This window comes from Lissotriton helveticus, chromosome 1_1 (genome assembly GCF_964261635.1).
Source record: "Lissotriton helveticus chromosome 1_1, aLisHel1.1, whole genome shotgun sequence".
In the NCBI taxonomy this organism is placed as follows: Eukaryota; Metazoa; Chordata; class Amphibia; order Caudata; family Salamandridae; genus Lissotriton; species Lissotriton helveticus.
The window spans coordinates 1,312,808,591-1,312,836,144 of record NC_136057.1 but is presented as its reverse complement, the minus strand read 5'-3'; positions in this window follow the sequence as shown (position 1 = coordinate 1,312,836,144).

The window sequence follows — 27,554 nt, the reverse complement described above, 5'->3', positions numbered from 1 at the left end:
CCATCCATGATGTTTACATCAAAGAGAGTGAGACCACACCACAGGCACACTCAGTCCATGCACCACCACCACCCCTGGGCAAGCAAAAGGCCACACCAGCAGCCCCCCAAAAACGACAAAAAACAATAAAATAAGCACAATCCCAACCCATCCATGGCCTCAATTATGTTTAAATTCAAGAAGACACCCCACAGAAAGACTAGGCCCATGAAACACTCACCACCCCTGGGCAAAGGGCCACACCAGCAGGCCCAAAAAAACGACAAAAAACAATAAAATCTGCACAATCCCAGCCCATCCATGGCCTCAATGGTGTTTAAATTCAAGAAGACACCCCTCAGAAACACTAGGCCCATGCAACACTCACTACCCCTGGGCATAAGGGATGAAAAGTAGGCAAAATAAGTGCAGGCCTCAGACACTGCCTCTCCTCAAAATGGCCCCCTTACACCCCAAGCACATGTTGCCTGTACCAGCCAGCACTCAAGATGGCCACCACCACCACCCACATGGCCAGTCCACATCAACAGTACACCCCCAAAAAACAGAAAAACAGCCAGAAATCACCACAATCCAATGCCATCCATGATGTTTACATCAAAGAGAGTGAGACCACACCACAGGCACACTCAGTCCATGCACCACCACCACCCCTGGGCAAGCAAAAGGCCACACCAGCAGCCCCCCAAAAACGACAAAAAACAATAAAATAAGCACAATCCCAGCCCATCCATGGCCTCAATTATGTTTAAATTCAAGAAGACACCCCACAGAAAGACTAGGCCCATGCAACACTCACCACCCCTGGGCAAAGGGCCACACCAGCAGGCCCAAAAAAACGACAAAAAACAATAAAATCTGCACAATCCCAGCCCATCCATGGCCTCAATGGTGTTTAAATTCAAGAAGACACCCCTCAGAAACACTAGGCCCATGCAACACTCACTACCCCTGGGCATAAGGGATGAAAAGTAGACAAAATAAGTGCAGGCCTCAGACACTGCCTCTCCTCAAAATGGCCCCCTTACACCCCAAGCACATGTTGCCTGTACCAGCCAGCACTCAAGATGGCCACCACCACCACCCACATGGCCAGTCCACATCAACAGTACACCCCCAAAAAACAGAAAAACAGCCAGAAATCACCACAATCCAATGCCATCCATGATGTTTACATCAAAGAGAGTGAGACCACACCACAGGCACACTCAGTCCATGCACCACCACCACCCCTGGGCAAGCAAAAGGCCACACCAGCAGCCCCCCAAAAACGACAAAAAACAATAAAATCTGCACAATCCCAGCCCATCCATGGCCTCAATTATGTTTAAATTCAAGAAGACACCCCACAGAAAGACTAGGCCCATGCAACACTCACTCACCACCCCTGGGCAAAGGGCCACACCAGCAGGCCCAAAAAAACGACAAAAAACAATAAAATCTGCACAATCCCAGCCCATCCATGGCCTCAATGGTGTTTAAATTCAACAAAACAGTTGTATCATGCACCCATAACCAACCCTGGTCCTACTGGATACTGTGGCTACCCACAATATAATTTATTTAATTTTCTGAAAAAGTTCAAAAATTGTACTTGCAGCAACTGTAATGCCCCAAACAAACTTACTTGTGAAAGTTGATTTCTAATCCAAAAGTGATCCAAAGACAGTCAAAAAGGCCTCAAATCCAAATATCCAGCAGCACCCACAAAAAGTAATCCTTCCAGCTCCAGATCCAAATGAAAGTGACCAGGAGATGGACAAAGCACTGGGAGGAGCCTGCTGGACAGGAACAGGAAGTTGGAGACTGTGGGGCACTTCCTTCCTCCCCCCCCCCAAAATGGACTCCTTGCAAAAAAAAAGGACATGCAAATGTCAACCTGAGGAGTGATTCTGATAAAAATCATAATTTTCTGAAGGTTTATCCTGTTTGCTGGTGATTTTCTTGTGCGAAATTGCAAAATCTCTATTTCGCAAGTGCGAGATTGTTCCTTTCCGCCGCAACTACGTGTTCGCAATTGCGAACTCTCGCGAGGTGTGCTGTGCAAGGTGGCAAGCCGCGAGTACGTATTCGCGGGCGACAAACTCCCGCGGGAACACGCAGCAAGATCTAAAATGGCGCATCACTCGCAAAGAAAAACAACTCGGCAAACGCTAAAATGACGGAAAGTGAACGCCGTGCACCACGCCGCGCGCCGCAACCAAGCAAAAAATCCGCCGCGAGCGGATTCACGGATTTTCGACAAATTCGCGAGAGTTCGCGGATTGCGAATTTGCCGAAAATCCGAAAAATCCGCGAGCGGAGCGGATTTTACGCCCATGCTTAAAGTCAACCTTGTAGACAAGCTATCCTAGGGGTAGCATGGACTAAGCAGTCTTAGGCTAAACTCTGTAAAGGCATGTGAAGCAAGCTGTTTTACCATACACAATCCCCTTGAATACCTAATGAAAGGACACCACACAGATATATATTGAAAATATATATAGATTTATTTCTACAAATATCCCCTATACTCTTTATGAGCACAGAAGCAAATGCGTTAAAACAAAACACAGTTTAAGTATACAAAATTTGCACGAATATGGATGAGCCCTAGGGGCCACCTAAACCATATACTAAAATAGTGGTATAAGGACCACTATGGGAAAAGGAAAGAGGCCTAGGGCCTGGGGAATCACTGGAGCTGTTCGGGACTAGCAGTGATGAAGTCGGGAAAGGCCCACGGGACTCGGGTGCAGCGCTTAAAGCGCACGCATGCACCAATGCAATGTCAATGGTGCGTAAAAGTTACAAAGTTAGTGTTTAAGGAACCTTCCGATAGACCTACAAGAATAAAACTTTAGACACAGGCACTAGAGGTGTACACCAGTGTGGGAACACCGGCGTTGCTGAGTTACCTCACCCACAGGAAGCGGCTGCACAGGTGCGAAGTAGTGTCGGGTTTCATCACGCAGGTCGATGGTGCTTGGAGCTGAAGATGCTGCAGGCGGGTCGTCGAGGAGAGTTCCGGTGGATCCAAGAGTGGATCTGAAGAGGTGAAGACCTGAAAGCAGAGGGGACAATGTTCAAAGTCACTAGCCAGTGACTACCGTGGCACCAGGATGGAACCAGGCGATGTCGGGTGCAAACAGGTGATGAAGTAAAGATTGTCTCTGCAGCCACGTGGACACGAAGAGGTCAGGGACGTCCAGGAGTCGATCACAAGCTGTCCCACAAAGGCTCTCGCTGATGGCGGTGTCGGCAACTTGATTGGAGCAAACAGGCCTTGGCTAAAGCAAGCCACGCAGGAATCAATGCAAGCTTCTTTCTCACTCAGACCAGCAAGGTCAGAGCGGGTGCTCCTTTTCAGGGGAGCAAGGGCCAGTCTGGAGCAACCAGACCAGCAGTGTAAGTTGTAGTTTTCGTCGCCAAGATGGCCGCTAGCCACGTGGCAAGTGGCCGGGATGGCGCATCGAGTGGCAAAGTGCAAAAGGGCCCCAAGCAGATCGTGGAGACGCTGGGGGGCTGATCTTCGGTGGAAATGCTGCTCGGTGTTGGGGCTTCTCAAACCCCAAAGCACAGCATTGAGGGTGCCTCGGGTGCTGCGCAGTCAGCTGCTCGGGGGTCTTCCAAGATGTCCGGTCCCACGTCTCTCGGTGCCTCCACGGGTCTCTTCTTTGACTGTGGATCGGGCTGTGGATCGGGCTCTGAGATGTGTGGGAGTCTGGGTCTTGTCAGGCTCTGGGCTCGGGCTCCGGCGGGAGGTGGCGGCAAAGCAGACATCGAGTTGCTGGTTGGTGCCTGTATTCACAGGGTGGTCACTCCTTGGCCACAAGGGAGATTCTCTTCCGTCTTCTGTGCAGCAGAATGTCGAAGTCCAGTCTTCTTCTTATTTTTAAGTCGAGTTCAGGATGATCTGAAGTCTTGGGACACAGCTCCTACTCTTATTCCAAATCTAGGGGCCGGATTACCTGCTAGGTCCCTCCTCTGGGTGGGACCAGGAAGGGGGGTGGTTACACCCCCTTTCCTTTGTCCAGCTTCGCGCCAAGACTGGGGCTGGAGAGCCCCAGCACCGGTTTGAACTGGCATATGCACAGGGACACCTTGTGTGCCCCAGGCATGTCTGATTATATTCAGCCCTGTCCTACCCAATACACAAAATCCTGTCTGGGGTGGTGCTAGCAACTCCCAAGGCAGGAAACCCTTTGTCCAAGCTGTCCTCGCTGGAAGGACTCCCAGCAGCAGGAGGTCAGACTTGTGTCTGTGGTGGCAGCATCCATTTTGTGATGCTGAGGCTCTGTTTAACTTTAACCGGGGTTCAGGTTATGTACATGTCGTATCCCTCTAGAAGGGTGGAATGCTACCCCCGTCGCCAGAACTGGCGAGGGGGTAGTATTCCAATGCGTATGACACCTTACTCGACATGTTTTGATAAAGCCAAACCAAAGATAGCATTTAACCGCGAGGTTCATAATGCACTTAAGAGTATATGGTATGGCAGTATCATGAAACAGCTAAAGGACATGGTTCCGAAAGCTGCAGACAGGCTCAGCTCATGCCAGAGCACCATCTCACATATTTCCAAGCACTCTGCCTCCAGGATTGATGAGGCCTTCCATAGGAGTGGCTGATAGGAACATATGTGTCCATTTTAGGTTAGGCATAGGCATACTACACCTAAGTAAGGGGTGGTTACACCGACTTACCCCAGCTGAGTGATCAGCCAGTTGTGTCAAATATGGAGGCCATGCCAGGGGTAGCACAATACGTGCTGTAGCCCCTGGTAGGCCTTGGAAGCACCTATGCCCTGGGTACCTGGGTACACTGTTACAGGGGCCAATAAGGTGAACCAGTTCCAATTTCGTAATGCCCCTAAAGTGCATTGGCATTAATTTAGAAAGAGAACAGCAGGCTGTGGGTCTGATTAGCAGGCCCACAGCCACATTAAGTCATAAACCAGTGAAGCAAAAAGCAAAAATTTGGGGTGACCATAGGATAGCAGACCCTACTCTCCTACACAACCCCCCCCCCAAACGCAGGGACATTAGACTAACCTTGACCAGTTGTGTCTTCATGTTCTAAGTGGAAGTACCTGGAGAGACCATCTGCATTACCATGGTCAGTCCCTGGGCGGTGCTCCACTGTAAAGTCCATCCCCTGTAGGGAAATGGACCACCTGAGCAGTTTGGGGTTTTCACCCTTCATCTGATTAAGCCATAAGAGGGGCTTATGGTCGGTCTGAATCTTGAAGTGAGTGCCAAACAAGTATGGTCTCAACTTCTTCAGGGCCCACACCACAGCAAAGGCCTCCCTCTCAATGGCTGACCAACGTTTCTCTCCGGGGGGTCAGCCTTCTGCTAATAAAAGCAATGGGCTGGTCTTGACCATCTACATTAAGTTGTGAAAGCACAGCTCCCACTCCCAACTCAGAAGCATCTGTTTGGACAATGAACTCTCTTGAGTAGTCAGGACTCTTCAGGATAGGTGCAGAGCACATGGCCTTCTTCAGGTCATCAAATGCCTTTTGACAGTTTACTGTCCACTGAACCTTTTTGGGCATCTTCTTGGATGTCAGATCATTAAGAGGAGTCACAATGGACCCATAGTTCTTAACAAACTTCCTGTAGTACACAGTCAGGCCCAAGAAAGCTCTGCCCTGAGTCTGGGTAGTTTGAGGGGACCAGTCCTTTATGGTCTGGATCTTACTCTCCAGTGGTTGAACTTGGCCTCCACCTACAAGGTGGCCCAGGTATACAACCTTACTCTGCCCTATCTGGCACTTGGTTGCCTTGATAGCGAGGCCTGCCTTCTGCAGTGCCTCTAGCACTTCCTTCAGGTGGACCAGGTGATCCTCCCAGGTGGAACTAAAGACAGCAATATCATCCAGAAATGCTGCTCAAAAGTCATCCAACCCAGTAAGGACTTGATTCACCAACCTTTGGAAGGTGGCAGGTGCATTTTTCAAACCAAAGGGCATCACCACAAATTGGTAATGCCCACCTGGGGTAGAAAATGCTGTCTTGGCTTTAGACTCCTCAGCTAACCTGATTTGCCAGTAGCCAGCTGTCAAGTCAAATGTGCTCAAATACTTGGCAGAAGCCAGTTTGTCTATGACAGGGGTCTCCAACCAGTAGCTCGGGAGCTACTGGTAGCTCACCAGCACTCTCAAAGTAGCTCTCAGAGGTGAAGCCAAACCAAGCCAATCTCAGAGATTCTGTGTATATTAAAAAAGACAGCACTCCTCATTTCACTACCCTTAAGAGTTACAGGCAGCCAAACCAATGGCAGGGCCTGTTGATAACACTCAAACGCACACTGTGGTGGCCAATCAATCAATCAGGGATTTATAGAGCGCACTACTCACCTGTGAGGGTATCAAGGGGCTGGGGTAGTGTGTGGGGGGATTTGGGCAGCTCAGGTCATTCAAAAAGCCAGGTCTTGAGTCTCTTCCTGAATGCTTTATGTGTGATGCTGATGGGGAGTTTGTTCCAGGTATTGACCATGATATAGGAGAAGGGTGTGCCTCCTGTTCTGGATCTGTGAATGCAGGGGATTTCAGCCAAGGCCTGGTCAGCGGAGCAGAGGTTTCTTTTGGGGGTGTAGAAGGAGATTCTTTTGTTGAGGTACTGGGGTCCAGTGTTATGGAGGGATTTATAGGCGTGTGTGAGCAGCTTGAAGGTCACTCTTTTTTCGACGGGGAGACAGTGGAGGTCTCATATATGCTGGGTAATCTAGTCTTCTCATGGGATGCTGAGGATGAGTCTGGCTGCGGCGTTCTGGACAGTCTGAAGTTTGTGGAGTAAAGATTTGTTGATTCCAGCATAGAGGGTGTTCCCCTAGTCCAGCCTGCTGGTGATGAGTGACGGTCTTCCTGGATTCAGGGGGTGGGTCCATTTGAAGGTCTTGCTGAGTATGCTGAGGGTGTTGAAGCATGTGGAAGCTGCAGTGTTGGCCTATGGGTCTGCCACATGAGCCATCTTTGTCCACTTTAAATCTACCTAAGAAGGAGATTGGCCATTTTATCCGCCCTGCTCGATCAGTTGCACAGTGTGTGCCATCAAAGAATAGTAGCAGCAGTAACCAGGGCTGACCCACCAAAGGGTGTGACTGCAAGAACTAGAGTGAAAATGTGTTAGGTGGGAGCATGATCAACCAAAGAGCTGAGGAGAAGAGAGTATGCATCCAGGGCAGAGAAAATTAAAAGCATAACATTCATTTTTGTGTGGGTGTGTTACATTGTGTCCTTCCCAAATAAACAGTGTTGATTCCTTAAAGCTACTCCTAGCTTCAAGGACTGCCAAATATGTATGCTGGTCTCCATCATAAGAGTATTATCTCTGACACAATTGTGCCCATTCATGGTATAATTGTGCCATAGCCATAATATTTTCGTCCTTGACTATTTTGGGCATACAAGTCTAGTAATTACATACTTGCTGCCATCACTGACATATTAAGAGCATGACTGGCCTTCCTTTAGCCATTCCTGACAGAGTGGCAACCGCTTCTCCCATAATAATCGCCATAACTGATATATGTTGGGCATCCAGCTGTGGCACAGTGGTAGCCCTGGTTTAATGGTGGGCATTATTAGCATGACAGAGACATTCTTAGTGTTATGGTGAGGAAGCATGGCCTATGATTCCAATACCTAGGTATTTGAAGCATAATTTGTCCATGAGAGGGATTTTTACATGGCGGTACTCAATGAAAACAAAAAGATGATGTTTAGGGACTGTGTATTTTCTAACAATGAAAACTGATTTGATTTTTAAAGGAAAAAATTATGCTTTTTCAGAAAAGGTTTCTTTTCTGCAAAATTGGGTTTTATTTGCTCAAAGTGGAAAGGGATTTTGATTGAAAAATATGTGTATTTTCAAAAATTAATATGCTAATGAAGACAAAATATTGCAATTCTAAAACACATTTAAAGTTGTTCGCTGAATGATAATTCAATTTGAGTTGGGGAGACTTACTGCAGTGGTAATACCCTTTGTGGCACACAGAATGTGATGATTTGAATTTTACTTGATTACAAGCATTTAAAATTGATAAACGTCTTCCAAGCATTCCCCTGATAACTTCACCTGGAATTTTTGGGTGGTTACTACTGATAATCGTGCTTAGGGTGGTCATAGTGTAATGTTAATACATATCATCAACATTTTACAGTGATAAAATATGCTAGTAGCTCAGCAGGACTTTTTTTGAGCAGAATTAGCTCTCACTACAGAAAAGGTTGGAGACCCCTGGTCTATGAGCTCATCTGCCCTTGGAATAGGGTGTGCATCTGTCCTGGTGACAGCATTGAGTCCTCTGTAATCCACACAGAACCTCATCTCTCTCTTCCCATCTTTGGTGTGAGGTTTGGGGACCAGAACCACTGGGCTAGCCCAGGGGCTCTCTGAAGGCTCAATGACACCTAATTCCAGCATCTTTTGCACCTCAGTCTTGATACAATCTCTGACATGGTCAGGTTGCCTGTAAATTCTGTTTTTCACAGGTAGACTGTCACCAGTGTCCACCACATGGGTACACCAGTTAGTCTGACTGGGTGTCAGGGAGAACATATGTCGATATGCCTGTAAAACTTGTCTACAGTCATTTTGCTGATGTTCAGTGAGGCTGCCATCTAAGGCCACATCATCAACTGAGCCATCTTCAGGGTTCTGAGTCAGCAGGTCTGGGAGAGGGTCACTCTCTTCCTCCTGCCCCTCATCTGTAGCCATGAGCAAGCCCATGTCTGCCCTGTCAACATATGCTTTCAGCCTGTTAACATGGAGCACCCTGTGGGGGCTCCTGTGAGTTCCTAGGTCCACCAAGTAGGTGACCTCTCCCTTCTTTTCAATGATAGTATGGGGTCCAGACCATTTGTCTTGGAGTGCTGCTGGGGCCACTGGCTCCAACACCCATACTTTCTGTCCAGGCTGATATTCAGTCAAGACAGCCTTTTGGTCATGCCAAGCTTTCTGTAATTCTTGGCTAGCCTCAAGGTTTTTGGATGCCTTCTCCATGTACTCAGCCATCCGGGAGCGGAGACCAAGTACATAGTCCACTATGTCTTGCTTGGGCTTTTTGAGAGGTAACTCCCATCCTTCCCTCACCAAACACAGGGGTCCTCTTACAGGGTGCCCAAACAACAATTCAAAGGGGCTGAAGCCAACCCCCTTTTGTGGGACCTCTCTGTAAGCAAACAGAAGGCAGGGTAGAAGGATGTCCCATCTTCGCCTGAGCTTTTCTGGTAATCCTTTGATCATACCCTTTAGGGTCTTGTTAAATCTCTCAACAAGCCCATTGCATTGTGGATGATAGGGAGTGGTGAACTTGTAGTTGACACCACATTCCTTCCACATAGCTGTTAAGTATCCTGACATGAAGTTGGTACCTCTATCAGATACTACCTCCTTAGGAAACCCCACTCTGGAGAAAACTCCAAGGAAGGCCCTGGCCACAACAGGAGCTGTTGTGGTCCTAAGTGGAATTGCCTCTGGGTACCTGGTGGCATGGTCCACCACCACCAGTATGAATCTGTGCCCAGATGCTGTAGGGGGATCCATTGGTCCTACAATGTCAATCCCCACTCTTTCAAAGGGCACCCCCACCACAGGTAGTGGTATCAGGGGGGCCTTTGTTGTTCCACCTGCTTTGCCACTGGCTTGGCAGGTTACACAGGAGCGACAAAACTCCTTTGTATCTTCAGACATGTGAGGCCAGTGAAAGTGAGGGACAAGCCTGTCCCAAGTCTAATTCTGGCCTAGGTGTCCTGCTAAGGGAATATCATGGGCCAAGGTGAGAAGTAAGCCCCTAAATTGTAGAGGTATGACCAACCTCCTGGTTGTACCAGGCTTGGGGTCTCTACCCTCTGAATAAAGGAGCCCATCATCCCAATACACTCTATGGGTACCTTGAGCATTTCCAGCAGCCTCAGCAGCAGCCTGCTGTCTGAGGGGTTCAAGAGAAGGACAGGTTAACTGAGCCTGCCCCAAGTCTGCCCTAGAAGGTCCCCCTGTCCCCAGAAACTCAACCTGATCAGGTTCAAGCTCTTCAGGGACAGTTCCTTCAGGGGTCTCAAGATCATCTTCCTGTGAAGGCTGATCCTCACTTGTAGGCAGTTGGGAAGGCAAAGCCTTTATCCTCCTGTTCTTCTTCTTGGAATGTGCTTGGTCCTTTGTTCCAGGATCCAAGACCTGAGGTTCAGAGAGGCACTTTTTGGCCTGTGACCTGGTCACAGCAAGGACATGTGATGATATCCCTAACATCTCTGCATGAGTCCTGTACTCAACTTCTGACCATAGAGAGTTCTCCAGGGCATTGCCCAACAAACATTCTACTGGGAGATCAGCACTAACCCCAACTCTTTTTAGGCCAGTTACCCCTCCCCAGGAAAAGTTAACAAGTGCCACACTATGTGTAGTAGTGACATTGCTGGCATTGGTCACCAGGTAATTATCACCTGGTAGGTATTGTCCAGGGTCCACAAAGCTAGATGTCACCATAGTGACACTGGCACATGTGTCCCTGTAAGCTTGAGCCACTTTTTCATTAATCAAAGGCGTCTGCCTGTACTTGCCCAGATTACTGGGACTGACAGTAGTGGACAAATCAATCTCCACATCACAGATCAGAACAGCCTGTGTAGGGGTTCTGACTAGGCCAGACTCTCCCTCAGTTCCCAAGGTGATACCTACTACCCCCTTAGTTTGTGGACCAACACTGCTAACTGTACTATTGGGTGCAGGTGCCTTAGGGGCTGCAGTGTTGGGGGCGCCACCCTTTTTACACTCACTGGTCCAGTGAGAGGTGTTTTTGCAAGTACTACACCAGGGTTTTCTTTGACCTTCTTTCTTCTTCTTCTTGGAAGTTTGGGACCCATCCTCAGTATTAGTTTGGGGCCCTGTTGAAGACTTCTGGTCTTTAGCTTTCTGCTCCCCACCCTTCTGGTCTGTTTTCTTTTGGTCACCACCCTGGTTCTGGTTCTGGTTCTTTTGCTTAACTCTGGTTCTAATCCATTTGTCTGCCCTCTTTCCCAATTCTTGGGGAGAGGTTAGATCTGAGTCAACCAAATGTTGCTGCAACTGCTGGTTCTGACAGTTATTTAAAATCTGTTCTCTCATCAGTAAATTGTACAATCCTTCATAGTCTATAACCTTACTTCCCAGCAACCAGCTCTCCAGAGCCTTAGTGGCACATTCAACAAATTCAGACCAGTCCTGAGTCTGTGTCTTCTGGGTATCTCTGAACATTAACCTGTACTGTTCAGTGGTTAAGCCTAACCCATCAATCAGAGCACTCTTCAGGACCAGGTAGTTTCTAGAATCCCCATCACTAACTGTGAGGAGTCTGTCTCGGCCTCTACCTTCAAAGGAGAGCCACAAGATTGCTGCCCACTGCTCCTGAGGGATCTGCTGTACTCTGCAGGCTCTCTCAAGTGCAGTCATCCATTTGTGGATGTCATCCCCAGTCTTGTAGGGGGGCACAATCTTACTCAGGTTTCTATTGTCATAGGACCTGTCTTTATCCTTAGGGATAGTGCTGCCACCAGTGGATCCTAATCCACTCTCTCTAGGCTGCCTTGCTCTAGCAAGTTTCTCTTTGGCCAGGGCAACTTCTAACTCTTGCTTCTGGATCCTAAGTTCAGCCTCTCTCATTTTGGCCTCATGTTCCCTTCTCTGAGGGCTAGTCAACCCCCTTCTGGAGTGACCATGAGAACCTCTAGAAGCTTGGGAGTTATTGGATTCACCTGAGTGATTCCTCCTCCTCCTTTGCTCCTGGTTAAGTCCACTTGGGGTCTGAATGGGTTGGACCCACCTTCAGTCCCATATAAGCTTAAGTTAGCCTGGTTACGCCTGCTGACTAACACCTGACTATTTCTCTCATCATCAGACCCACTTTCCTCCTCCTCTTCCTCTTCTTCCTCATCCTCAGGCTGAGTATCTCCAGTGACCTGGTTTTCCTCATCTATCTGGATGACAGGGACAGGGGCATCAGTGTTATCATCTTCTGTGGGAGAGCCTCCATCTCCATTCCCTGAGGGGCCTGGTTTGAGGTCTTTAGAGCTTCAGACTTTTCTAAAAGCTCTCTGAGGTGATCTGCTGTAGGGGTAGGACCCGTTTTGATTCCTCTTAAGGAACACAGCTGTCTCAATTCTTTAAAATTAAAGATAGCAAATTTGGATGGTGCCCTTGGAGGGTCACTCTCAACAGAGATAGGTCCAGTGGATCCCTCTGCTCCAGACATTGCTCTATTGTGGGTGGATATGTTGCAATCTACCTACACTGGTGTTTACCTACTAAACCTATCTAGTAGTTGTAGTCAGGGTGTGCTACTCCCTATCCTCTACAACAACTAAGTTCAGTAGAACTTAAGTATATTAGTCTTGTTTTAGTGTACCTATCAGGTACCTGTATGATCTTTCAAATGATACTTTCAAAGATTGTAATGGTAAAACAACAGCAAGCTCAAATCCCAATCCGCTGCTCACCAATGTGAGAAGTTGGCCTGGTATATGATGCTCACTAGTTCTAGTGATCACCTTGTACCATGCCAAGCAACCCTTATGATGATTGGTTGTAAGTCAACCTTGTAGACAAGCTATCCTAGGGGTAGCAGGGACTAAGCAGTCTTAGGCTAAACTCTGTTAAGGCATGTGAAGCAAGGTGTTTTACCATACACAATCCCCTTGAATACCAAATGAAAGGACACCACACAGATATATATTGAAAATATATATAGATTTATTTCTACAAATATCCCCTATACTCTTTATGAGCACAGAAGCAAATGCGTTAAAACAAAACACAGTTTAAATATACAAAAGTTGCACGAATATGGATGAGCCCTAGGGGCCACCTAAACCATATACTAAAATAGTGGTATAAGGACCACTATGGGAAAAGGAAATAGGCCTAGGGCCTGGGGAATCGCTGGAGCTGTTCGGGACTAGCAGTGATGAAGTCGGGAAAGGCCCACGGGACTCGGGTGCAGCGCTTAAAGCGCACGCATGCACCAATGCAATGTCAATGGTGCGTAAAAGTTACAAAGTTAGTGTTTAAGGAACCTTCCGATGGACCTACAAGGAAAAAACTTTAGACACAGGCACTAGAGGTGTACACCAGTGTGGGAACACCGGCGTTGCTGAGTTACCTCACCCACAGGAAGCGGGTGCACAGGTGGGAAGTAGTGTCGGGTTTCGTCACGCAGGTCGATGGTGCTTGGAGCTGAAGATGCTGCAGGCGGGTCGTCGAGGAGAGTTCCGGTGGATCCAAGGGTGGATCTGAAGAGGTGAAGACCTGAAAGCAGAGGGGACAATGTTCAAAGTCACTAGCCAGTGACTACCGTGGAACCAGGATGGAATCAGGCGATGTCGGGTGTAAACAGGTGATGAAGTGAAGATTGTCTCTGCAGCCACGTGGATACGAAGAGGTCAGGGATGTCCAAGAGTCGATCACGAGCTGTCCCACAAAGGCTCTCGCTGATGGTGGTGTTGGCAACTTGATTGGAGCAAACAGGCCTTGGCTAAAGCAAGCCACGCAGGAATCAATGCAAGCTTCTCACTCGGACCAGCAAGGTCAGAGCGGGTGCTCCTTTTCAGGGGAGCAAGGGCCAGTCTGGAGCAACTAGACCAGCAGTGTAAGTTGTAGTTTTCATCGACAAGATGGCCGCTAGCCACGTGGCAAGTGGCCAGGATGGCGCATCAAGTGGCAAAGTGCAAAAGGGCCCCACTCAGATCATGGAGATGCTGGGGGGGTGATCTTCGGTGCAAATGCTGCTCGGTGTTGGGGCTTCTCAAACCCCAAAGCACAGCATCGAGAGTGCCGCGGGTGCTGCGCAGTCAGCTGCTCGGGGGTCTTCCAAGATGTCTGGTCCCACGTCTCTCTGTGCCTCCACGGGTCTCTTCTTTTCAGGGACTGTGGATCGAGCTCTGACATGTCTGGGAGTCTGGGTCTTGTCAGGCTCTGGGCTCGGGCTCCGGCGGCGGCAAAGCAGACATCGAGTTGCTGGTTGGTGCCTGTATTCACAGGGTGGTCACTCCTTGGCCACAAGGGAGATTCTCTTCCGTCTTCTGTGCAGCAGAATGTCGAAGTCCAGTATTCTTCCTATTTTTAAGTCGAGTTCAGGATGATCTGAAGTCTTGGGACACAGCTCCTACTCTTATTCCAAATCTAGGGGCCGGATTACCTGCTAGGTCCCTCCTCTGGGTGGGACCAGGAAGGGGGTGGTTACACCCCCTTTCCTTTGTCCAGCTTCGCGCCAAGACTGGGGCTGGAGAGCCCCAGCACCGGTTTGAACTGGCATATGCACAGGGACACCTTGTGTGCCCCAGGCATGTCTGATTCTATTCAGCCCTGTCCTACCCAATACACAAAATCCTGTCTGGGGTGGTGCTAGCACCTCCCAAGGCAGGAAACCCTTTGTCCAAGCTGCCCTCGCTGAAAGGACTCCCAGCAGCAGGAGGTCAGACTTGTGTCTGTGGTGGCAACATCCATTTTGTGATGCTGAGGCTCTGTTTAACTTTAACCGGGGTTCAGGTTATGTACATGTCGTATCCCTCTAGAAGGGTGGAATGCTACCCCCGTCGCCAGAACTGGCGAGGGGGTAGTATTCCAATTCGTATGACACCTTACTCGACATGTTTTGATAAAGCCAAACCAAAGATAGCATTTAACCGTGAGGTTCATAATGCACTTAAGAGTATATGGTATGGCAGTATCATGAAACAGCTAAAGGACATGGTTCCGAAAGCTGCAGACAGGCTCAGCTCATGCCAGAGCACCATCTCACATATTTCCAAGCACTCTGCCACCGGGATTGATGAGGCCTTCCATAGGAGTGGCTGATAGGAACATATGTGTCCATTTTAGGTTAGGCATAGGCATACTACACCTAAGTAAGGGGTGGTTACACCGACTTACCCCAGCTGAGTGATCAGCCAGTTGTGTCAAATATGGAGGCCAGGCCAGGGGTGGCACAATACGTGCTGCAGCCCCTGGTAGGCCTTGGAAGCACCTATGCCCTGGGTACCTGGGTACACTGTTACAGGGGCCAATAAGTTGAACCAGTTCCAATTTCGTAATGCCCCTAAAGTGCATTGGCATTAATTTAGAGAGAGAACAGCAGGCTGTGGGTCTGATTAGCAGGCCCACAGCCACATTAAGTCATAAACCAGTGAAGCAAAAAGCAAAAACTTGGGGTGACCATAGGATAGCAGACCCTACTCTCCTACAGATACCATTCGCCCTTTTCAACCCCGGGGGCTGCAGCCCTGGGGGTGCTGTATGAAACAGCACACCTTGGGTCCCTCTCTAAGGGGGAAGAAGTAAGCGCATGTGCGGGCTGATCAAAGCCCAAAAATACATATGCGCACTACTGCTGCAGCTGAGTGTGGACTGTCACTCAAGCTGCAGCAGCCCAGCCCAGCCCCTCCCCCTGCCGCCGCACACTCCCATATTGTGTCGGTACTCGGGCGTGAGGTGACAACTGAACTTACAGACTGACTGACTGCAGTGCTGCTTTGCAGGCGCGGTGCGTCCACGCCACGAGGCTTAGTGGGGCTACGTCCCTATGCCCCAATGGACGCACCGCACCTGGGACTGACAGGCGTGCAGCTGTGGCGGAGCTCTGTGCAGGTGAGGCACAGGGCACAAGTGTCTCCACCTGTACTGTGCACAGGGTGACTGACTGCACTGCTTCGAGTGCAGGCACACATGGCAGACATGGGTGCGGCTGCAGCGAGAAACCATACACATCGCTGGGGCTCTTAGAAGGGATAAGTAGTGGCAGGGACTGCTATGTGACCTCAGCATTCCTACTCAATTTAACAGCGAATCTCTGAAAGGGGGCTGGCTACACGTTTTCCATAGTGTCCTGTGTGTGACCTCACCCCACCCGTGGCCGATCCCGTGTCCAGTGTAACACTGGCTCTTGGTGAAACTGGCGTGTATAAGTGACGAGGCAACAGAGGGAGTCTGTGAGTGGCCCAAGGTAGTGAGCTCACCAGTGCACCAGGCCTGACCCACCACCACAGCAGGCAGGTGGGTTATATGAGAGTCTAGCGGTGTACGCTCGTGTGCGCTGCGAGACCCATACTCTCTGATGAAACGCTTCACACGGGTGCCAAACCACAGCAGCCACGCTCTAGTCCACGACCCAGTGCACCGTGTAACACCATACATGTGCTCTATAATCAGTCGCGGCTCGCGTGGGGGGGGAGCGGGGAGTTAAATATAAGTAAAACTTACTTACCTCACAGCCGGTCCGCGTCACCTCTGCTCTCCTTGGCGCCTTCACGTCGGCACTGGAATGGACTGGCAGCCCCTCTCAGCCAATCCTGGCACTGCCAGCAGCGCCAGGATTGGCTTAGGGCACAGTTATTCTTCGCCCGCCGCCTGCCCATTAGGAGACCAAAGGGCTCCTAATGGGCATGCGCAAACAAGTGGAAAAACAAGTGCGCATGACTGGGCACGGGCAAAAAATTCGCCCTCCGTCCCCACTCATGCGCACTTGTGTTGTGCTGCTGCCCCCCACTGGTCTGACAATCATGTCAGTCAACATGACGCCAGACCGCCCACCCCCTTCAGACTCTGAAGGGGTGGGCGGTCCGACGTCATGCTGACTCACATAATTGTCAGTTCTCCCTCGGCGTCTTTGAACTTAAGTAAACTGATTTAGTTTACTTAAGTTCAGAGATGCTGAGGAAGTTGCGGGCGAGGGGGCTACGCCCCCACGCCCCAATGGAGGCACCGCGCCTGCTCCTTAAGCCACAGCGCAAAGTGATGGAGTGCGCCATGTGCGTCAATCATGATTAAAAACAACTTAAGACCATGTGCAAATATGCAGGATAAAGTGCAAAATCTCCCTCTTCCACTCTGATTGTTCACTAAAAGTGATTATTCAGAGGACATCATAAAAAGACTGTCATATCAACTTATTCTCCTAAAATGTGAAGATAATTACATAATGTACTCAAACTTTCGTGTTGGTTAAAGACTTATAAAAGAACTAGTGTCAACACCACCAGTTAGAACATGTGCAAATTCACGAAATGATGTCTGCCACATAGAGGCGGCACACTGGGAGGCAAAGTCTTCTGATTAAATTGAACTAATCTTCAGTTTTTGCTTTTGTGGAGACCTTGCCGCGAAGCATCTTTCAGGCAGGTTCTTGCCGCTGACATAAATTTGGTAAATTTAGCCAAGTCCTCTTGAACGGTGCTACAAAAGAGAGCTGAGACTGCTTATACACATGTCCAGACCCCCGTGGCCAGGAAAACTGGTCTCAATAGTTTTCATCGAAGCTGTAGCAGGGTTGGACAGCAGCATATGAGGTGCAGCAAGGACTCCTTTCTGTATTTACAAAGTCTTCATCTTAATGTTAATGTTAATGGAATTTATACAGCGCACGAATACCCGCGATTTCCAACTGAAACCTTATTCTTTTATTGGCCTGGCCCACAGAAGCTCACCCAGGCGTATCTTTCCCAGGGCTTGGCTGAGATATGGCTGTGATTTCTAGGCTTCATGAGATGTAATAAGGGCCCTATGCCATTGTTTTTCCTTATGTCTGGCGATGTCAGCTTCCGGTGATAACTGATGGACTTGCCTATTTATTGCACTTCTTATGGCCATGTAACTTATTCCTTCTGTTGTCCAGTTCTCAATGGCCAAATTTAAGAACTCCATCAACAAAAGGATAATAATAATAATAATAATAATAAAATTTATAAAGCGCCTGGTTACACTAAAAACAGTGTGTCCCCGCGCTGTGAAGACAGAAAGACCAAGCCATCTCCTAGACAGTCAGGTAGCAAGTAGGGGCAGACAGAGAGCCTCATCCTAGTTCGGAAAGAGGTAGGTTTTCAGTTTCTGTCGAAACCTCATCTCCGATGGTTCCATACGGAGCTCGATCGGTAGAGCATTCCATTGTTTACTGGACAGATATCTGAAAGAACGACCACCCATCCGCGCACGATAAATACGAGGAACCTGGAAGAGCATGCTTCCAAGGGACCTCAGATGTCGCTTGGGCTGGTACATGGTCAGTAATTTTTGGAGATAGATAGGCCCTTTTCCCTGCGCGATGCGGTGGGCCATGCACATCGTTTTAAACACAATGCGCTCACGGATGGGGAGCCAGTGCAGCGTAACTAGAGCACGGCTCCCTGAAGACTTCTTGGATAGATTCAATGCCAGCCTAGCAGCCGCGTTCCGTACGCATTGCAATCGGTGCAGTCCTTTTTTACTCAGGCCCATATACAATGAGTTCCCGTAGTCTAAGTGAGGCACAACGAGTGTATGAATCAGAGTTTTCCTACTCGTTGCGGGGAGTAGGTCCAGGGTTTTGCGCAGGCTTTTTAAGATGCCATAGCATTTGCCGGCCACCCCTCTAGTGTGGTGTTCAAAGGACAGGTTGACATCAAGTCTAACCCCCAGGTTTTTCACCTGCTCCGAGGGGTTAGGAATAGGCCCCAGTTCATAAGGCCACCACGCAGAGGACCAAATGGAGGGTGCTTTCCCCATCACAAGAAGCTCAGTTTTACTCGCATTGAGGCGCAGACAGTTGTTATTCATCCAGCCTGCCAATTCCCCTAGACAGGCCGAGAAATTCGCTGCAGCCTCTTCTGGGGGCTGGGACAGTGTCACCACCAATTGGGTGTCATAGCTTCCACTGCTCCTTATGGACTAGAGTGACTTCCAAGGCTCTTTCGTTATTGTATGAGAGTAGAGTGACTCCTGTTGTTCTCCTATAGGCATTGTAGAGTAGAGTAACTTCTGTGGTTTTTCATGAGTGAGCTGCAGTGTGGTGCCTTCTGATGCTGTCTACTGGGTACCATGTATATTTTTTGTTAATCAAAAAAGCCCTCTCAACACACAAGGTACAGAATCATTAAAGGCCATGTTGGTGACAGGCCGCTTCCAGGGAATCGTTTAAAAGGATAAAGATCACTTCATCCTGCAAAGGTTTACACCATCCACGGACATCCATCAACAGTCCCACGGCTTCCTTCAGCCCCTGAAACAGGAAGGTCTTGTTTTCTTGTAGGTAAAAACTAAATTAAAATCCAACTCAATTTTTGGCTGCCGTTAATAGATGTGCAGATGGCATTTCCCATACTCTTCTGTAGCCACTTCCTATTTAGAAAGTTGAAGGTAGTTCACAACAAGGAAAAGGGACCCAGTAAGATAAATGATGACATACAATTATAAAGAAGATACACTGATTTGTAAATCTTGCACAAGTAAAACATTTTAGGAACAACAAGTTTTATTGTCATTAAGAAATGTGCACATCTCATTTAAGCGGAGGATAAAAATTTGTTAAAGAATTTGTTGCTGACATTGACAAAGAATTGGGCAAAGGACGGGGCTTGAGCAGCTAGGTCTCCTTGGGATGAAGGTTTCACATAGAATAGTGTAAAGTAGGCTCATGGGGGTGGGGGACTTACTACTTTGCACCAGTCGGGAGAAAATGCAGTCATGTTCAACCGCTTTGACGCAGGCTCCCAGTTTAGGGTGACCAGATTTCCAAACATTCGGACGGACATGACTGCGATATAAAACGGGACTTTATTCTGGTCCAAGTCACAGAAAAAAACTTCACGTTTACAACACAAAAGGACTACATGGAGTGACGGCAACATTCCAGCCATATAGAGCTATAGGCTGTCAACACAGACCATAATTTGCAGTCATGTTACTTGAGAGTTAGACTACCACATGGAACCCATAACAGTTTTATTTGCAAACACTTTACTGTCATGATAAAGCTTAATTCAATACAGAAAAGCTCCCTAATATTACATTTTGTAAACAGAACACGTATTGCGAAAAGATTCACAAGCCAGAGATAATATAATTTATAATTGCATACGCAATGCAAATGTTCTCATGACGATGACTGTCATAATTTTTGGTTTAGAGTATTAAATGTTACAAAATATAAAGTACTAGCAGCCCGTCCCGACGTTGTCCGGGTATGAAATAGAATGTGTGTAATGTGTGTATTTGGCAAGGGCAATTTATTTTGAAATCTCGCGGTAGACAACATTTTTTGTTTCATTAGAATCGGGACGGAGAAGGCCCAGCTGCAGCCCTGGTTGATGTTAGCAGGCGCGTGTAATTGGTGTAGTGATCCGCCGCCTGATCCCGGCTACAGCCCTGGTTGATGTTAGCAGGCACGTGTAATGTCGTTGAATGAGAGAGTTATCAGACGCGGGTAAATCCGTTTAATGAGAGAGTTGAGTGACAGCGAGTAGGAGAGGCTGCAGTAATTGTCCCCGCAGACACGCTCATTTGCGTGTTCCCCCGCTTGAGGCTCAGATGGAGGCCTGTTTGATGTTAGCAGGCGCGTGTTCCCCAGCTTGAGGCCCAGCGGCAGCCCTAGTTGATGTTATCAGGCTCGTGTAATTAGTGTACTGATCCGCCGCCTGAGCCCGGCTAGAGCCCTGGTTGATGGTAGCAGGCGCGTGTAATTTCGTTGAATGAGAGAGTTCAGTAACAGCGCGCAGGAGAGGCTGCAGTAACGTTACTTACCACGCCTCCATCTCAACGCGTTTGTCATGCCCCCAGCACACGGCCACAGCAGGCGATCTTCTGATTAATGTACGACCCACATGGCATGAAGGGCGGAAAGTAGCACACGCCCCCAGCGTTTCTCACGCACCCAGCGTGCCCCTTGATGCGGCGCAATTGCGTTCACATGGCATGAAGGGCGGACACCCCCCCCAGCGTTTCTCACGCCCCCAGTGTGTCACGCCCCCAGCGTGCCCCCTGATGCTGCGCAGCAACGTAATTGGCGCTTGTATGTACAACTCACATGGCATGAAGGGCGGACACATGCCCCCAGCGTTTGTCACGCCCCCAGCATTTGTCACGCCCCCAGCACATGCCCACAGCCCACGATATGATGGCCGTACCACATGCCCCCAGCGTTACTCACGCCCCCAGCCCACAGCACAACGCAGACACGCCCACAAGGGACTACTTTGCTGGCTCGGTTCTTTTACCTTTTAAATGTATAGGGTGGCCGTCTGCATAGCCTATGTCCTTCTGCTGCAATTGCCCTTTCCAACGCTGTATTGGGTGTTGTGATTGGTGCTGTGGTTACTGAGATTACCCGCCTCAAAGGTTTGGGCTCTCTCTTTATAATATTAGTATGGATTACATATGTTTTAATTTACTATATGTGAGTATTGATGTATATAAGTGATTATACGTGAGAGTGTCAGAGATTGGAAGAGTTCCTGTATAAATAAGTATGTGTTTCTATAAGTGATTGTTTAAGAGAGTAAGTATGTGTACGTTTCTGTAAAAGTAAGTGTAGTGGTGTATGTATGGCTGTATATGCAAGTAAATGGATGTTTGATAGTTTATTTGCATGTGTGAGTATGTGTGTGAGTAACTGTATGGATGAGTATCGGTGTGTAACAGGATGTATAGTGGTAAAAGTACATATGATGAGTGAGTACATGTATGAGTGACTATATAGAACTGTTGATGAATGAGTGGATGTGTATGTAGATTTTGGAATTACTGAATAGGTTGTTCTAACTGGTATTGGTATCTCCATTTTTTTGAAAATTTTAGTTTCTATTTTTGAAGGTGTGTATCAAAGGTTATATTACGCTGAGAGGAGGTCTGCCACACTTTCACAAGGATGATGTCATCAGTGATGTCATTTGAGATGTCATCAGTGATGTCATGAGTGATGTCACTGACCATGTCATGAGTGATGTAATATGTGACATCATCAGCAGTGCATTGCGGGCGCGCCAGTTATAGTTAGCTGAACTAACTTTAACTGGGGAATTTCAATGGTTTTGTATGAGTGAAATGTCCAGCTAACTATAACATGTATGAAACCTATGGTTTTTTCAGTGAATTTCTAAGGTTTTTTAAATGCTAATTCCCAACTATAACGTGGCTGAAACCTATGGTTTTTTCAGTGAATTTCAAAGGTTTTTTAAATGCTAATTCCTCACTATAACGTGGCTGAAACCTATGGTTTTTTTCCATGAATTTCAAAGGTTTTGTAAATGATAATTATTATTTATTTATTTTTTTAATAAAATTTTTATTGAAGAAACATAAATACAACAAAACAATCAAACTTCACAAGGCAAGGACATAATAATACATTGACATGGGTCCGTGTGTGTGGAGCTCAAGGGTTAAATCAGTATAGCACCATCGGAGAGAACGGGGGGTAGGGGCGGACAAGGAAACAAGCAAACAGAATATAATAGATAACGAGTGTATGCCAATTAGGGGGACAAAGACACATCAATGGTTACATCGTGTGGGGGAGTACATATATTACCACGGTAAGCATTCCACTGGGACCAAATTCTACCCCATTTCTTGGGCCATCCCCGGGAAAGGTACACAGTTTTCTCCCGGAACATGCACCAGTCCATGTTGTCTTTCCACGTGGACAGGGTAGGTGGTCTATGAGAAACCCAGAGCTGGGCAATGTCCCTCTTCGCAACCATATTTCCAAGAGTCGCCCATGTGATCTGAGTTGAGCTGTAGTCATTAGGCTCCCAGACATTCAACAGACAACGCCTGGCCTTGGGCAGCAGGGACACACCCGTGACACTCTTCATGACCTCATGCACTCGAGACCAGAATCTGACCACCTTTGGGCAATCCCACAATATGTGGAGAAAAGAAGCAGACATCCCACAGCCACGCTTACATAGCCCACCCAAAGAAAAAACCATTCGAACCAGGCTAGGCCCAGTGACATACACTCGATGAAGTATCTTCAGTTGGACGATTCCGCAGTCGGGCAGGAATGGCGGCCTCCTTAGGAGAGGACAGCGCAGATTGCCAGTCCTCATCGTCCAATTCAAGTCCGTCAGCACCCCACGAAGCCCGGAGGCGGACCAGCAAGTCAGCTCTGTTATTAATGAGTTTCTTGTAGATGAGAGAGATCGTGCTGTCGGGCATGTGACCATCCAAAATACGGTCCTCCAAAGGGGAAGACTCAGGGATATCGACACCCGCTGCAAACACAGACAACAGAGCGTGGCGGATCTGGGCATACCTAAAGAATTCAGTATCGCCAAGCTCATACTCAACTCCCAGTACATCAAAGGACTTAACGGTACCCTTCGACCACAAATCGCCCACTCTGCTAATACCGATCATAACCCATTTATCAAATCCTTTCGTTCTCCACAGATGGCCCAAGCATTCCGAATCATACAAAGGGGTGGCTTGAGTAAATCTGCCCCGCCAGCCCAAAGCCGCATTTGCATCATGCCACACTCTCACAGCAATCTTGGTGGGACCGGTCAGTGCTCCTCGGAGACCACCAGAGTACAACGCTCTGCTAAAGGTCCCCCCCTGGCAAAAGAAATCTATCCATAGAGAATGCCGGGGCAGGGCCCGGTGCGTAGGTCGCGTGGTTGATTGCACTCAGCTGAGATGCCCAATAGTAACGGCGGATATCCGGGAGGGCTATCCTGCCATCGTACCATGGAAGAGTGAGCTTAGAAAGGGCGATACGGGCACGCCCATCCCAGACCAGTTGTCTCTGCAGGCTCTCCACTTCACAGTAAATGATAATTTTTAAATGTATTAATTGTTATTTTTTATACTAATTTACTACATTGTTTTAAAGTATTTATTTTTAGATATTTTATTTTTTAAATTACATTACATATTTTTAATATAAATTGGAAAAAAATGTTTTTAAAAATATTGAAATTCTAATATTTTATTATTTATTTAATTTTTTTTAATGTATATGGTGGCCGTCTGCATAGCCTATGTCCTTCTGTTGCAACTGCCCTTTCCAACGCTGTATTGGGTGTTGTGATTAGTGCTGTGGTTACGGAGATTACCCGCCTCAAAGGTTTGGGCTCTCTCTTTTTAATATTAGTATGGATCTTAGAAAATATAATTTGACAGAGTATAACATATATCACAAGGTGCAAAGAGCTTTCATATACTGTATTTTTTAAATATTAAACATTAAAGAAAACAATGTATTTGAACACTTTCGAGTTCCAGAAGTCCATGCAGTGTAGTCATTTATTTTAGAAGAAAAAAAACATGTGAAGTGCAAAGTGTCACCGCCAAAGACATCACATTCAAAACGTCAAACACTTAAATAAGTATTTTAAGTGCACCGTGTAGTTAAACGTGTCCAGTTATTATTAATACAAACTACTAGCATTAAAGTGTTCTGCTAGCGTAGGCCAGTATCTGACAGTGAGGAGACCAACAACCGGTCTCTCCCGTCTCCCCACTAACACTAAAGCCAAAACCTGGTCTCTCCTGTCTGCCTGCGCTGGCGTAATGTAAGAAGAAACTTTCTCTGCCTCCTGCATGGGCCATAAAATGGTCTATATTACCATCAAGACAACAACTTCTGACAGTCTGCTTTGTAAACCTGGTCCCCCTATCAGTAGAACTCGGAGCATATTACAAGCCCTTATCGCCACCAAAACGTCACTTTTTTTTACATTGGGGTGGCGATAGGGGCTCCTCCTTGTTTACAGGGCAGCTTTAAGCCTCTTGATGTGGCTTAACGCTGCCTTGTAAATAAGGCATTCTTGCAAGCTATACTTAGCGTGAAAGGGGCGTGCAATGGGTGTTGCGGTGGGCATTCCGCCGCAACACCCATTGATTTTGACACTTCCCCATATTTACAAAAGTGCCGTAAATATGAGGCAGCGCCAAAATTAAAACCAAGGAAAACCTGGTCTTAGCAAGGCGCAACAAGAAGAAATGCTTTATTTCTCCATATTTTTGCTGCTTTTATGTGTGCTGTGCTGTGAAGCACACAGAAAAATAGCAAAACGCCAATTAGTGTTTATGTGCAGGAAGGTGTCCCTTCCTGCTCATAAACAATCAATTTAAAAATTATGAGTTGCAACTTCTATGTGTGCTGCACAAAGCAGCTCACATGGAAGTTACAAATCGCCATTTAAGATTGTTTATGTGCAGGAAGGGACACCTTCTTGCGCCTAAACAATCATTCTCCACAACACAGGGGTGCCTACGTTGGCGCTAGGCAGCTAAATTTAGCGCCAGCGCAGGGGGAAAGGCTATTGTAAATACGGTGCAGCCGTGCGTTTCAGAAGTGGCAGAGCGCGGCATTAAGCCAAGTATGCTAACGCCGTGCTCCGTCACTTCTTAGTAAATATGCCTCCTGGTCTCTTCTACCGCTAAAGAAACAAGCATTTTCAATGCAATAGGTCTTGCATTTGTAAGAGTTTAATCTATTGGCATTGTAAATGACAATGGGGCATATGTAGGTAATTTTCATTTTGCGATTCTCAAATTGCGATTTTTAGGGAATCGCAATTAGAGAATCGCAAACGAAATGTAGGTAGGATTAGCACATTTTATTGCGAATCCCACTTATTCCTTATTTGCGAATCGCAAATTGCGATTCGCAAATAAGGAATACTTTCTCATTCATTCCTATGGGCTAGAAGGTCCATAGGAATGAGTGGGAAGACATTCTCAATTTGCGATTCTCAATTAGAGAATTGCAAATTGAGAATGCAATTTCAAGGTTGTAAGGGTGTCAGTAGGACACCCTTTTGCACCCCCACTGAAATTCACATGTGTGCACATGTGGCCCCCATACATGCCCTAAGGGCATGTATGTGACCTACATGGCACTTTGAAAAATGCCAAAAAGTGTATTTTTCAAAGAAATCTCAAAATACCACCAACCTGAAGTTGGTTGTATTTTGCGATTCCTTAAGCCAAAAGTCGCACAACTTGGGTGCTTCCTACATTGCATTTAAGGAATCGTAATTTGCGATTCCTCAAATGCAATAGCAAAATAAGGAATCGCAAATTTTGCGATTCCTTATTTTGCATGTGGGTTTTTGTGTGCTACATAGCACACTGCCCTAATTGCGATCGCAAATGCTGAAATTCTGCAAATTTCAGCATTTGCGAGCGCAATTAGGCTTCCTACATATGGCCCAATGCCTATTATTTATCGTTTTTGCTAATTAAAACATAAATAAAAGGCATTGTGATTTACAATGCCAATAGCTCCAAAACTTGTAAATGCGAGAACTATTCAAAGAAGCGGCACTGTCCCGGGCAGCTCGGAAAGTTAAAGCGCACATGGCAGCCTGAATGTTGCAGGAAAACATGTTGATACAAAAGTGTTCGTCATCAGGGATGCCATGTACCAGTCCTGAACGTTCACTTAAACACACAATGCATTCTGGGAGCTGTAACTCTGGCTCACCAATGTACATGTTGGGCAATTGAATTCTTCACTACTTGGCACTCTTATGTAACCTCTATTACACTGCTAAAAACAATTTTTGAACAAAAATATATTTCATTTACATTCAGCAAAGGCATCAAAATCAATTTTCTCAGAGCTTAAGTGCCGTTCTGTAACATTGATTGGTACACAAGTGTTTATTTAATTCTGTTTTACATATGCCACAAAAATAGCAAGGTGGTATCTAAGTTGATTAGCATACGGGAGAATATAACCCATAATATGCTGGTCAACAAAGTAGATTAGATTAAAAACGCTGTATTTACTTACAATTACATTTTCAAATATCATCTTTACAAAATAAAAAGAAAACACAAATGCGTAGATAAAACCATGCTGCAGGCAGTTCCCGTAAGTGTGACGAGCCCTTGTGTACAGAAGTTAAAAATGTCCGTTTTAATGTACTGGTACCTCCCCCAGCAAGTGCGACTGTGGTCGCGAGCTCCCGAAATAGGCGCGCGGACGAGGGAGTATCAACTGAAGCTCCTTTATCAGGATTTGCCCCACCCTGAGCTGTGCTATGAAACCGAGCGGCTGGAGTTCACGCTTCACAAGACAACTATTAATAAATAAATAACGCCTACTTCTCGAGACTACGGTTGCTACTATAACAGGGAAATAGATTTCCTGATTGATAACAATGTTAAGGGTGTTTTGTGATAACAGGTGACACCTTCCAGACACAAGTATAAAAAGTCACGGGACTGTGTGGGACAAAATATGATTTAAGGCCCGTGTGGAAGATCTATAGCTTTCAAGGAAAGATGGCTAATGTCCTTTTAAAATCTCATAAGCTATTGCAAAGCAGTGGTGACGCAAGCAGCAGGCTAGGGTATTTTGGCTCTTTTCAAATTCTCACTTTTTAGCCAATATTTTGCAAACTTTGAGTTTGAGGGACATGGTTAAAAAATTTAAAGAAAATTCACAACCCCCAAAATGCATGCACATTGGTTGTGCCACAAGAGATATGCTTAATGATGGTTAGTTAGTCACGTCACGTGTTCGTCCTTCCACGTATTTCACCCGTTTGGCTCTGGCGCATACGTGTTTTGGCTTTTTCCATGAATACTGAAAGCTGCCAAGGTCCATTTCAAATCCTGCAGAGGGTTCACAAGCAAAAAGACTGCAATCACGCGTGGCCGAACTTCACTTTGCACTATTTTAAACAGGTAACATGAACCTGAGTGTCGTATTCTACTGCATCAGCTCGGTAATGAAACACGCAGGAGACCAGGTACAAGATTGCAGGTCTTTATTATCATGCATGCTCAGGGGCACCTCACGTCTGTCCTCGTCGTCGTCCTGGTCTT